The 13,186-nt window shown below is 42.5% G+C and overlaps 1 protein-coding gene across 1 annotated transcript in view; it reads left to right on the plus strand.

Annotated features, from left to right (window-relative positions):
- LOC124621803 (bumetanide-sensitive sodium-(potassium)-chloride cotransporter) overlaps positions 1-13,186 on the plus strand; it is a 597,202-nt gene that overhangs the window by 47,957 nt on the left and 536,059 nt on the right. The gene's annotated exons all lie outside the window — the stretch shown is intronic.

The following is a 13,186-nucleotide window of genomic DNA, read 5'->3' on the forward strand; positions in this document are numbered from 1 at the left end:
GGAATTCCGGTGTGTGGTCTGTGGCACAAGAGCTGCAGAGGCACTGCGAACTTCTTGGAACTGAAGACTCGCTGCGGAATTCATTCTTCTTTTATCTCACTGTGCAACTTCGAGGGAGCGCATTGTTTAATATGCTCGAGTAGAATTCAAGGGGAGTGCGATTCCGTGCTGATACACGTTTCCCATGGCTCAGGCAAATGCTGCGACGGTCACAAAGCAGTTCTCAGATTCCTTCGCCCAGCCTTTTCGAAATGGCAAATGCGGCTTTTCTAAATGGTTCAGATGGCTCCGAGCACTATGGGACTTATCATCTGAGGTCATCAGTCCCCTAGAACTTTAGAACTACTTAAACCTAACTGCCGGACGGGGTTGGCCGAGCGGTTCTAGGCGCTACAGTCTGGAACCGCGCAACCGCTACGGGCATGGATGTGCGTGATGTCCTTAGGTTGGTTAGGTTTAAGCAGTTCTAAGTTCTAGGGGACTGATGACCTTAGAAGTTAAGTCCCACAGTGCTCAGAGCCATTTGAACCATTTTTTTAAACCTAACTAACCTAAGGACATCACACACATCCATACCCGAGGCAGGATTCTAACCCGCGACCGTAGCAGTCGCGCGGTTCCGGACTGAAGCGCCCAGAATTGCTCGGCCACCGTGGCCGGCGGCTTTTCTAAAGTAAGCTACTAAAGATTAGTCACCGCTAGGAATCAGCTTGGTGACGCCGCCACTGACCTTGACAATCAACTCAATTCAGGGAGGAAGAGAGCCCACACGTTGCTTCAGGTGAGATGAATGAATAGGTCGCGTAGAGTTGTTGTAATTTAACCCAACCCACTAAAACACCGCGAAAAATCCAGTAAACCGAATTAAATTTGATTATGAAAATTTAATTAACATAAAAAATGTTACAAATCCTTAAAGAGGCGCCATACGCAAGTATTTACTCTCACAAGAATTTATTTTATTTATATTGTGTGTATACTTTTCTTGGAATATAAAGTACAGAATTAAATAATATTTAACTCCCCCCCCCCCCCCCCCCAAAAAAAAAAAACTTTTATCTTGGTGTCGAATCATATTGACTGTAAATTTCAGTTTAGTTCTTTTTGGAAGCGTGCAGAAATTTATAGATCTTCACTGATTTCTCAGCTCTGTTCGCTCCTAAATTATTTCTTAGTTTTGGACAAACAAGCCCCCAGGTGAAGAATATACTCCAATGGGTGCAATGCTGGCGGGGCAAGATATGAGGCTTTTCACAAAAGTAAAAAATCTCATGGGTAAGTTTTATTTTTTTGTTGTTTTCAGCTCTATCATTTTCCAACATCTGTTAGGATGGAATTGTGTTACGCTTGCATCATAAAGCTTAGTAGCAGGAAAATAATCAGTACTAACAATACCAAAAGACGTAACACTCGTAAACCACTCTGGATGCGTCTCTATGAGCCACTTTTTTTAGCATTTTCTTCTTGTTCAGCAGTTAATCTTTCTCTCTGAACCAGGGATCTAACATATTAGCAGGATAGTGAAAGGGGTGTAATGCCTGTTCCTTTGGTTTTTGTAAATGTGTTAGTATAGAGTACCACATCAGGATTTTCTACATGATCGAACCATAGTTCGACAGCTTGTGTAATACTGGCGCTGTTTCCTTGAAGGAGGTCCAGGGCTCTACAAAACTCTGACTGTTGGTAAAGATGACTGACATATTTATAAATAATAACTTTACCCAGGATTTTGATAATATTAGCGAGGACTTCTTTAGAGTGCTCTGTTGCAGTTTCTACGTATCTAGAATGAAGTAGTTGTAAGAATGTGTCAGTGTTTTAATAAACTAATCTTAAGAATTTATATTGAGCTATTTAATTTCCAGTACCAAAAAAATCCAAAAAACCCAATAAAACCCTAATTAACCCACTGGGATTGGGCCTTTTTAAAAAATGTCCGGGTCTTTCACAAGCCTGCGTAGAGATAAGAAATTGCGAAGTTGTTGATTATTACATTTCGCCCTCTATTCAAATAACCCCATACATTTTTTATGCGAATAAGTTATGTTGATTCTGTGAGCCAGTCGACGTGCGATGGTGTGTATGAGTGTTCTTTAAATAAGCTGTGCTCATCTTGGAAGATGGGAAGTCTCCACAGCATTCTCATCATGAAGACGTACAAGAAACGACGTCACCGATAATTACAAGATAAACACATTCGTTCATGTTAACGGTAACCTGAATGAGTTGGGCCAATTCACGGCATGAAAACACTTCCAGTTAATCAAAGAACCACTTTTGGCCAGAACAACACCCACCACAGTCTGCGAGCCAAACACCTTATTTGCGCCGTCGGTGTAATGATTACAATCTACGCCTTTAATGTTTGAAAAGAAGCAAAATCGCGACTAGTCGGGCCACACTACACGCATCTAACCAGCTTCTTACCAGTTTCAGTGCTGTTTGGCCCGTCGAAGGCATGCAGCTTCATGTGTCACTATGAGCAATGAACGTCTGCGAGGTACACGACTCCAGATGTCCATTGCATGCAATTTCGGTATCAGATTTCGTTAGGAAACTGGTTGAGATGGACCTGCAGCCATTCACAGCAGCAGTTCCTGCAGGGTTTGAAACCAACTGTCATCGACAAGGCAGGACATTCGTCTCCACTCCCTGTCGGTTAGGACCTTTGTAAATCCACTGTTCATAGGCCGTGGTACATGGCTGTGAATGATACCCCATGCAAGATAATTTCCTTACCGACGTCTTTTTCCAAAATATTCGAAAAAGTAATGTACTCAAGAGTAGTCGCGCCCGTAAATGGGAACACTTTACTTAGCGTCTTACATTTTGGATTGCAGGAGGGTTCCTCGATTGATAATGCTATTTAAACATTCAGTCATCAAATAGTACAAGCCTTAAATAATTATGTAACGTCAGCTGGTAATTTTTGCGACCTTTCCAAGGGATTTGATTGCGTAGATAATGATACTCTCTTAGAAAAGCTCAAGTTTTATGGAACTGTTGCCTCTACGCATAGCTGGTCTGAATCGTACTTAATAAACAGAATGCAAAAGGTTGTGCCGAATAATACAACAATGCCGGAAAGGTAGAAAAATTTACTGGCTAGGGAAAAAGCACAAAGAAAATCCCACAGGTTCCAATTTTGGGTCCACTCGTATTCCTTATATATGTGAATGACTTTTCACTTAATATTCAACACCAAAAATTAGTCCTTTTTGTAGCGTTATAATAAATTCCAAAGAACTTTTAGTGTTTCTCTGAAAACTGGGTCTCACTAAATTATGAGAAAAGAACACTACAGTCAGTTCTTTACAACAGACAATCATACCAACGATTGATGTAGCACTGAGCAGGACACTGTAAACAAACCAGAATGCTCCAAATTTTTGGGTGTACATACTGATGAAATTTTGAACTGGACGAAGCATATTACTGAGTATGGTTAGCTTCTTTTGCTCTTCATATAATTGCTAATCTTGGAACCAAACGTATCAGACTCCTGCCACATTTTGCATACTTGCACTCAGTAATAACTCATCACTTAGAAAGAAGGTATTGACTGCAAAAAAGCGAGCAGCAAGAATAATATATGGTTTTCAACCACGGACGTCATGTAGGTACCTCTTCAAGAAGCTAGCCGTTTTATCTGCACCTTCACAATACATACGTTCACTAATGATATTCTTTATAAATAACCCATTACAGTTTGAGAAGATCAGTGATATACATGCCTACAACACACGAGGGAAGAATGATCTTAATCTTAAAGCTGATAGTGACTCAGAAAGGAGTTACATGTGCAGCAACAAAAACTTTTTGATCATTTACCCAGTAACATAAAATGGCTGACAGATAGCGAAGAAAAGTTTTAAAGCTAACTTGAAACCATTTCTCCTGGACAACTCCTATTCCATTGACGATTTTCTGTTTAAAAACTGGTAGCCAGAAAAAATATTAAGTGTACTTGCATGAGTAGGACTAAAAATGATGTTTTCATTAATGGTAGCACTAATCATGTATACATACCATTAAACAGACTCGTTCCACATAATTTCGATAAAAGAATAGTTCAAATGATCTACGGAACATACAGCCCTATGGAACATATAGCTAATAACTAACTGTCTGGCCTATAACACTGGTTAGTGCGCCCGCATCTGCAAAAGCAGAAGCAACTTACAAAAGTTAACGATCACTTAAATGAAATAATCTTATTTATTGATATGTTACACATATTAATCATGATGTTATTTCCTAGCTTAACGCGGCTACAGCAAAGTAGCCAACACCGTCAATGACATTAGATTAGTGTTGGTTCAGGTATTCCAATCAGGCACCTTGGCAGAGCGTGCATATAGTACAAATAAATGTGTATCAGTTTCATGACCATAGCATAATAGCAGTTACTTTCAGTCAGAAAAGATCCTTTGCAGTTTCTGATATACGTGAATGGCCTTCCACTTGCAACGCCACAAGATACAGATTTTGATTTTTTTGCAGATGATACTAATGTATGTCACAAAATAATACAAGTCTTCTTATTGAGAGGACAACAATGATATACTAAAGTACCAATAGCCAAAGGTACATGAAAAATAGCTGAAATACATTAAATACATACAAGTAACTATTAGCTATTCAAACTCTAAAATTCAGAAAGTAGATAATGTTCAGTTTTTTGGGATTATAAGCGGATCAGAGCAACAGGAAAGAAAAATTTTGGATTTAATAAAAGGCTTTGATAGAGCTACATTTGTAAACGTTAAGTTTTTTTTTTATTATAAGCGATTAGAGCAACAGGAAAGAAAAATTTTGGATTTAATAAAATGCTTTGCTAGAGCTACATTTATAATATGCATGTTGTATCTACAGACGATTCAAAAAATGGGGAAAGTAATCAACTGTGTAACTGAATTTGGAGAAAATCACATACAGTGACAACATTTTCAAGTTACAGAATTATATTACTTGAACTGTGCGTTGTGTTAGCCCAAGAACGTCCTCCAGTCCGGTATTTACTTGTCTTACCAACAACGGATTATGTTGCGCACCTGTTATTCTAACCTAACCTGTTACTGACATGCGATTTCCGTCGATGCTCCCATCAGCCATCTCACCGAGAGTCTTCTTAGAGGGCTTAGTAGCAAGCTGCACCTCAGCTTTCTCACATTTATAGTTCTAATCCTTCTTCCATGTACGGCCGCTTCTGCGATAATCCTTCAGCAATGTACCGATGTTATTAGTTTTATTGTTGAATTAATACAAAGCGCTACTTATTGAAATAACACTCAAGCCATTTCTCACTCGCTTCCCTATTGGCTCTGAAAGCAGGAATAGTGGGAATCAGTTTCCTTCGCATACATTCCGATCGATTTTATCGTGTCCTCGTGCTGAACGTTCGTTTACTCACTGAACTCAAACAATACTATTTGGGACCAGTGTCCATAACTGTACAAGTTTCTTTCATTTTGTTCTCACGTGCTTTCTGAAAAAAGGAAACTATCCCGCATTCCACTCACCTGACGCCGGTGTTTCATTTGTTATGGAAAGCTCGTACAGCATTAATGATTGGGAGATCCCAAGTGTCGCTCGGCGGTTACGAAAAAAATGTTTTCTCGGTTACACTCATGCGACATCTCCCCTAACAAGTCTTGAGCAACAACTGCGTAAACAGTAATTTTGTACAAGGTACCGCTGAAATATTCAATGGAAAAAAAACTTCACCTATCAAATAAATTCCATTGCTTGTAATATACTTACGAAAACGCTCACAAGGACCACTCTGAAAGTTCTGGAACTTCTTACGTTGTAATTGTTTACTTTCCAATTCGATTGGGAGCTCATTGTTCATGACTTTTACAAATTCCAGCTTCCTCGGCCTACTGGTTAGCCCACTAGTCCTACGTTTGTTTCACTGCGCGCGTGAAGTACGCAATGGCCACTGTTTACATTGTAATTTATCAACTCTCAACTGACTTGACATTTCCTGCCTACTGACATCACAAAGCTTCTGTGTGCTGGTAATGTATTTAGTTCAAATGGCTCTGAGCACTATGGGACTCAACTGCTGAGGTCATTAGTCCCCTAGAGCTTAGAACTAGTTAAACCTAGCTAACCTAAGGACATCACAAACATCCATGCCCGAGGCAGGATTCGAACCTGCGACCGTAGCGGTCTTGCGGTTCCAGACTGCAGCGCCTTTAACCGCACGGCCACTTCGGCCGGCAATGTATTTAGTTTGCAAGGTTTGGTTTCTTGCACCTGATACATGTTTCGTAATGCTAGCCTAATAAGCTGTTTGCAATTATGTCGCAAAAAGCACGTTTTCGGATCCACGTCTACTAGAACATAATTGCTTCTGTTATTGTATGCTTTCACCTATACAGGGTGACTCAGAGGGACGGGAAATTATGGAATGGAGATTAACGGGTGAGCACAGTTGTTCTACACGTATTTATTTATGTCAGTGTATAGTACATCTACATCTACATAGTTAGTCTGCAATTCACACTTAAGTGCCTGGTAGAGGGTTCATCTAACCATTTCCATACTACTTCTCTACCATCCGGTCTCGAATGGCGTGTGGGAAAAAGGAACATCTAAATCTTTCCTCCGAGTTCCGATTTCTCTTATTTTATTATGATGATCATTTCTCCCTACGTAGGTGAGTGTCAACTAAATATTTTCGCATTCGGAAGAGAAAGTTGGTGATTGAAATTTCGTAAATACATCTCGCCGCAAAGAAAACCGCCTTTGTTTCAGTGACTGCCACCCCAACTCGCGTATCATATCAGTGAAACTCTCGCCCCTATTGCGCGATAACACGAAACGTGCTGCACTTCTTTGCACTTTTTCGATGTCCTCCGTCAATTCTACCTTGTAAGGATCCCATAACGCGCAGCTATATTCCAGCAGAGGACGGATAAGTGTAATGCAGGCTGTCTCTTTAGTGGGTTTGTCGCATGTTCTAAGTATTCTGCCAACAAAGCGCAGTCTTCGTTTCGCCTTTCCCACAATATTATCTATGTGGTCTTTCCAATTTAAATTGCCCGTAATTGTAATTCCTAGGTATTTAGTCGAAATGACAGCCCTTAGATTTTTGCGATTTATTGTATACCCTAAATTTATCGGATTTGTTTTAGTAGTACCCATGTGGATGACCTCGCACTTTTCGTTGTTTAGTGCGAATTGCCACTTTTCGCACCATACAGAATTTCTCTCTAGATCATTTTGTAATTGGAATTGATCGTCTGATGATTTTACTAGACGGTAAACTACAGCGTCATCTGCAAATAATCTAAGGGGGCTGTTCGGATTATCACCTAGATCATTTATGTAAATCAGGAACAGCAGAGTATGTCATTGTTCAATGTCACACGCATTTATTTCGTGAATATTACATGCGATAGATGAGCTCTCCCTTGGCGCACACATCCCTGCAGCCTGATAGGCACATTGTGCACGGCTGGACCTAACATTTCAATAGGAAGCCTGGGGATTTCCTCTCGTATTCTTGCTTTAAGTTCTTCGGTAGTATCAGGTTGAGTACGGTGAACCACGCTCTTAAGAAGGCCCTTCAAAAAAAGATCACGCTATCAGGGCAGGTCATCGTGCCTTGAAATGACGCGGTTACCAAACAATCATTGCACAGCTCCCATCGACAAACGTGCCACATGTGCCGTTCTTCCGTCTTGTTGAATGCAGCTGGTGGTCGGAAAATCGGGCAGTTCATGCTCAAGAAATCTTTCCGTCGTGGCAGCATACCGAATAGATGTTCCAGTGGTTGCGTCTCCATCATCATCTCCAGAAAAGTAGGGGCCTATAACGGCACCCAGTGACAAAATGGCTCTGAGCACTATGGGACTCAACTGCTGAGGTCATTAGTCCCCTAGAACTTAGAACTAGTTAAACCTAACTAACCTAAGGACATCACAAACATCCATGCCCGAGGCAGGATTCGAACCTGCGACCGTAGCGGTCTTGCGGTTCCAGACTGCAGCGCCTTTAACCGCACGGCCACTTCGGCCGGCCCCAGTGACATAGAATGACCTTGCAACAGTGCAATGGTCGCTCGTGTGTTGACGAAGATTTTGCTGAGACCAATAGCGTGCATTGACGAAGTCACAGAGGTAGAAGCGAGCTTCGTCCGATATCCACAGGTTGTTAATGAAACTGTCGTCTCAGCACGTTTGCGAACATGCGTTCAATATATTTTTTACGCATTAGCAGATCGTGAGGTTGAAGTCGCTGAGCGATCTGCAGCTTGTTCGGATGGAACTTTAAATCCACTTTCAGTATTTGTTGGACACTCGGACGATGCAGCCGTGGACACTCCGCTTGACGTCGAACAGAGCACTGTGGGCTTCTTACGAAAGCAGTTCGCACAACCTCAATATTGGCTCCCGCACGAGCGGTTCTGTGTCTCCTGCTTCTTCAGCGAATAACCCGTTGCTTCAAAATTGCGGACCCAGGTGTTGACTGCATGCGCTGAGGGAACACGACCATGCCGCCCGATGATGAAATGGCGCCCAAAACGTCGACGCAAGTGCGCGGCCTCCACACTTCCATTCTTGTAACATGCTCTTACCGCAAAGGCACACTGCACACCGTCCCATACCTCCGTGTTTGCTGTTTACTAAATGACAAGACAGTGCGAGCAGCATTCTGTATGTAATTCGAAGCAACTTACTTCGCAGCATTGCCACAACACGTTCCAAAATTTCCCATTCTTTTGAGTCACCCTGTACGTGTCATATTCCGCTGTTAATTATGATACACCTAGTACACAAATTTTGCACTTGGCGACCTAAGCAGCCGCTTGTGTCACTTGGGTCCTAAATTCGCCCTGCCCCAGCCAGTCTCCAATGCCCTGAGACAAGGATGTGATATAGTCTACCATTATGTATTTAGAGGAAACCATAAGAGATGGAGAAAAAACGACGCACCCGTTTAAAAAAAATGGCTCTGAGCATTAAGGGACTTAACTGCTGAGGCCATCAGTCCCCTAGAACTACTTAAACCTAACTAACCTAAGGACATCAAATGGTTCAAATGGCTCTGAGCACTATGGGACTCAGTCCCCTAGACCTTAAAACTACTTAAACCTAACTAACCTAAGGACATCACACATCCATGCCCGAGGCAGGATTCGAACCTGCGACCGTAGCAGCAGCGCGGCTCCGGACTGGGGTGCCTAGAACCGCACGGCCACCGCGGCCGGCCTAACCTAAGGACATCACACACATCCATGCCCGAGGCAGGATTCGAACCTGTGACGTAGCGGTTGCGCGGCTCCAGACTGTAGCGCCTAGAACCGCTCGGCCACTCCGGCCGGCCCATTTTTAAAACTTCGTATTTATTCAAGTACAAATCCAAAACGAACAAGCTTTATACGAATGAAAAGAGGAAGTTCCAAAGTGTTTTAATAATGTTTGAAATCAATTTAATAAATTTAATTATTGTAATTAATTAGTTTTTAATAATTGAGAGCCTGCACAAGTTGTAATCGGCAGGGCTTGTACGGCAAACGCCCTCTCAGAACTTTTCATACAGTTGGTTGGGGTATTCTGATAGACTTACTGGGACTGCGCACAAAACTTTTTTGAACCCGTCAATCGGCCTGTGCTTGTTCCTTTGCACACACTCCCAGTCTGTTTAAATTGCTTAAACCAGCGGCTATTGCTTTTGCGAGTTGGTGGTTGAATACCGAATTTGGTACAAAATGACCACTGCACTGCAATTTGCGACTCACTTTTCGCAAACTCAAGAACGCAGAAAACCTTGCGCTCCACAGTCGCCATCTCACTCACAACTGACAGTGAATGGAATGACGGCCCTATTGCCGCGCGAACTCTACCGGCCGCTTCTGAAGCCATCGCCGCCCACCAAAAACTTTGAAAGTTCCTCTTTTCATTGGTTTAAAGCTTGTTCATTTTGGATTTGTATTTGAATAAATACGAGTTTTTGAAAATTAGTCCATCATTCAGAATAACCGTGTATTTGTGTAACCCCAATATCTGTCCTCCGGAAATATCATCGTTAGTTACCAATTTCGGGGTTACCTGCAGTGGTAGCCCGTAACTCCCACAGAAAAAGAACTGTGAGCGAAAAGTAACAGGCACAGAAAACTAACAAGTATACTCATGTAATGTCGTCTATTTCATAGTCGCACGAATTCCTTGTGGTCACTCTACGTTGTTAGATAGCATGAAACCGAAGTACACACGCCGATAACAGATGGCGCGCAGCATGACAGGCATTTCCATGAGCTATAGAATATCTTACAGATGGTCAGTTACTCTGGTCCGTTCATTTATCCCCGGTCAGACCTTAGATAATGACAAAGCGTAGTACACACTTCCGAAAACAGATGGCGCCACGCACTATAAGCAATTATTTTAATAACTGCTAGTATCTGATTAGCAGTTATTACAGTAACTGCCACATCCCGGTAACCGGTTATTTCTATCAGTTACTTTTTGCCACCTCTATTGGTTATTATGCCGAAAGACAGTGTCGTTTATCTGTGTCTCATTGAAGTATAGTGTAGTGTTCGGTGAGCCATTAGCCTTCGATAATAATATGTAACTTAATTTTTGAAATCTCCTCGAAGTTTGTAGTTTCAACATATCGTTTAGAATTACGAGTCGCCACGGAACTGGACGGGCGACGCGCACCTCGCGTAGGACGGGCACGTAGCGTAGGGGGCGCAATGTTAACGGCAGTGACCTTTACAAGTGCACGTGGGACGAGTCGCGGCTCGCGTTACAGGAGTGGGGGAAGAGTGGCGTTTCCGAGGCAGGGACAATTTCCGGCTGTAATTGCGCCCGAAAGCGGCGTAGGCCCGAATTGGCACGGGCAACGCTACCGCTACCGCTACTGCTCGCATTAGCCAGCCTCCAGCGTGGTGAGTGGAGACCAGCGCGCGGATCCCGGGCCGGTCACCGCGTGTCAGTGCTCTCCGGGCGCGTGTTAACGAACTCCGCTGAGTGGCTGCGGCCGCCAGAGGCGAACCAGGCGACAGATTCCGGCCCTTCTGGCAGGGCCGCATCTTAAAATCATCGAGGCAGCGCGAGATCCGAACCCAACTCTGTAGGACTAACCGTGCCTCGCGCTTAAGTGACCCGTTTGGGTAAACTCTTGTAAACACAAGATGGAGTTCCGGGTTCGAATCTTGGTGTGACATGTTCATACTTGCCACACATCTGTCATCCTCTGGACTTGTCATTACATCGCAGGCTTAAATTATGTTGTAGTGGCCTTCAGTCCTGAGACTGGCTTGATGCAACTCTCCCTGCTGCTCTATCCTGTGCAAGCTTCTTCATCTCCCAGTATTTACTGCAACCCACCTCCTTCAGAATCTGCTTAGTGTATTCATCTCTTGGTCACCCTCTACGATTTTTACCCTCCACGCTGCCCTCCAATGCTAAATTTGTGATCCCTTGATGCCTCAGAACATGTCCTACCAACCGGTCACTTCTTCTTTCAAGTTGTGCCACAAACTCCTCTTCTCGCCAATTCTATTAAATACCTCCTCATTAGTCGTGTGATCTACCCATCTAATCTTCAGCATTCTTCTGTAGCACCACATTTCGAAAGCTTCTATTCTCTTCTTGTCCAAACTATTTATCGTCCATGTTTCACTTCCATACATGGCTACACTCCATGCAAATACTTTCAGAAACGACTAACTGACATTGAAATCTATACTCGATGTTAACAAATTTCTCTTCTTCAGAAACGCTTTCATTGCAGTCGCCAGTCTACATTTTATATCCTCTCTACTTCGACCATCATCAGTTATTTTGCTTCCCAAATAGCAAAACTCCTTTACTACTTTAAGTGTCTCGTATCCTAATCTAATTCCCTCAGCATCACCCGACTTCATTCGACTACATTCCATTATCCTCGTTTTGCTTTTGTTGATGTTCATCATATATCCTCCTTTCAAGACACTGTCCATTCCGTTCAACTGCTCTTCCAAGTCCTTTGCTGTCTCTGACAGAATTATAGTGTCATCGGCGAACTTCGAAGTTTTTATTTCTTCTCCATGGATTTTAATACCTACTCCGAATTTTTCTTTTGTTTCCTTCACTGCTTGCTCAATATACGGATTGAATAACATCGGGGAGAGGCTACAACCCTGTCTTACTGCCTTCCCAGCCACTGTTTCCCTTTCATGCCCCTTGACTCTTGTAACTGCCATCTGCTTTCTATACAAATTGTAAATACCCTTTCGCTCCCTGTATTTTACCCCTGCCACCTTTAGAATTTGAAAGAGAGTATTCCAGTCAACATTGTCAAAAGCTTTCTCTAAGTCTACAAGTTCTAGAAACGTAGGTTTGCCTTTCCTTAATCTAGCTTCTAGGATAAGTCGTAGGGTCAGTATTACCTCACGTGTTCCAACATTTCTACGGAATCCAAACTGATTTTCCCCGAGGTCGGCTTCTATCAGTTTTTCCATTTATCTGTAAAGAATTCGTGTTAGTATTTTGCAGCTGTGACTTATTAAACTTATAGTTCGGTAATTTTCACATCTGTCAACACCTGCTTTCTTTGGGATTGGAATTATTATATTCTTCTTGATGTCTGAGGGTATTTCGCCTGTCTCATACATCTTGCTCACCAGATGGTAGAGTTTTGTGAGGCCTGGCTCTCCCAAGGCTGTCAGTAGTTCTAATGGAATGTTGTCTACTCCCGGGGCCTTGTTTCGACTTAGGTCTTTCAGTGCTCTGTCAAACTCTTAACGCAGTATCGTATCTCCCATTTCATCTTCATCTACATCCTCTTCCATTTCCATAATATTGTCCTCAAGAACATCGCCCCTGTATATACCCTCTACATACTCCTTCCACCTTTCTGCTTTCCCTTCTTTGGTTAGAACTGGGTTTCCATCTGAGCTCTTGATATTCATGCAAGTGGCTCTCTTTTCTCCATAGGTCTCTTTTAATTTTCCTGTAGGCAGTATCTATCTTACCCCTAGTGAGATAAGCCTCTACATTCTTACATTTGTCTTCTAGCCATCCCTGCTTACCCATTTTGCACTTCCTGTCGATCTCATTTTTGAGACGTTTGTATTCGTTTTTGCCTGCTTCATTTACTGCATTTTTATATTTTCTCCTTTCATCAATTAAATTGAATATTTCTTCTGTTACCCAAGGATTTCTACTAGCCCTTGTCTTTT

The sequence above is a fragment of the Schistocerca americana genome, chromosome 7, assembly GCF_021461395.2.
Source record: "Schistocerca americana isolate TAMUIC-IGC-003095 chromosome 7, iqSchAmer2.1, whole genome shotgun sequence".
Classification (NCBI taxonomy): Eukaryota; Metazoa; Arthropoda; class Insecta; order Orthoptera; family Acrididae; genus Schistocerca; species Schistocerca americana.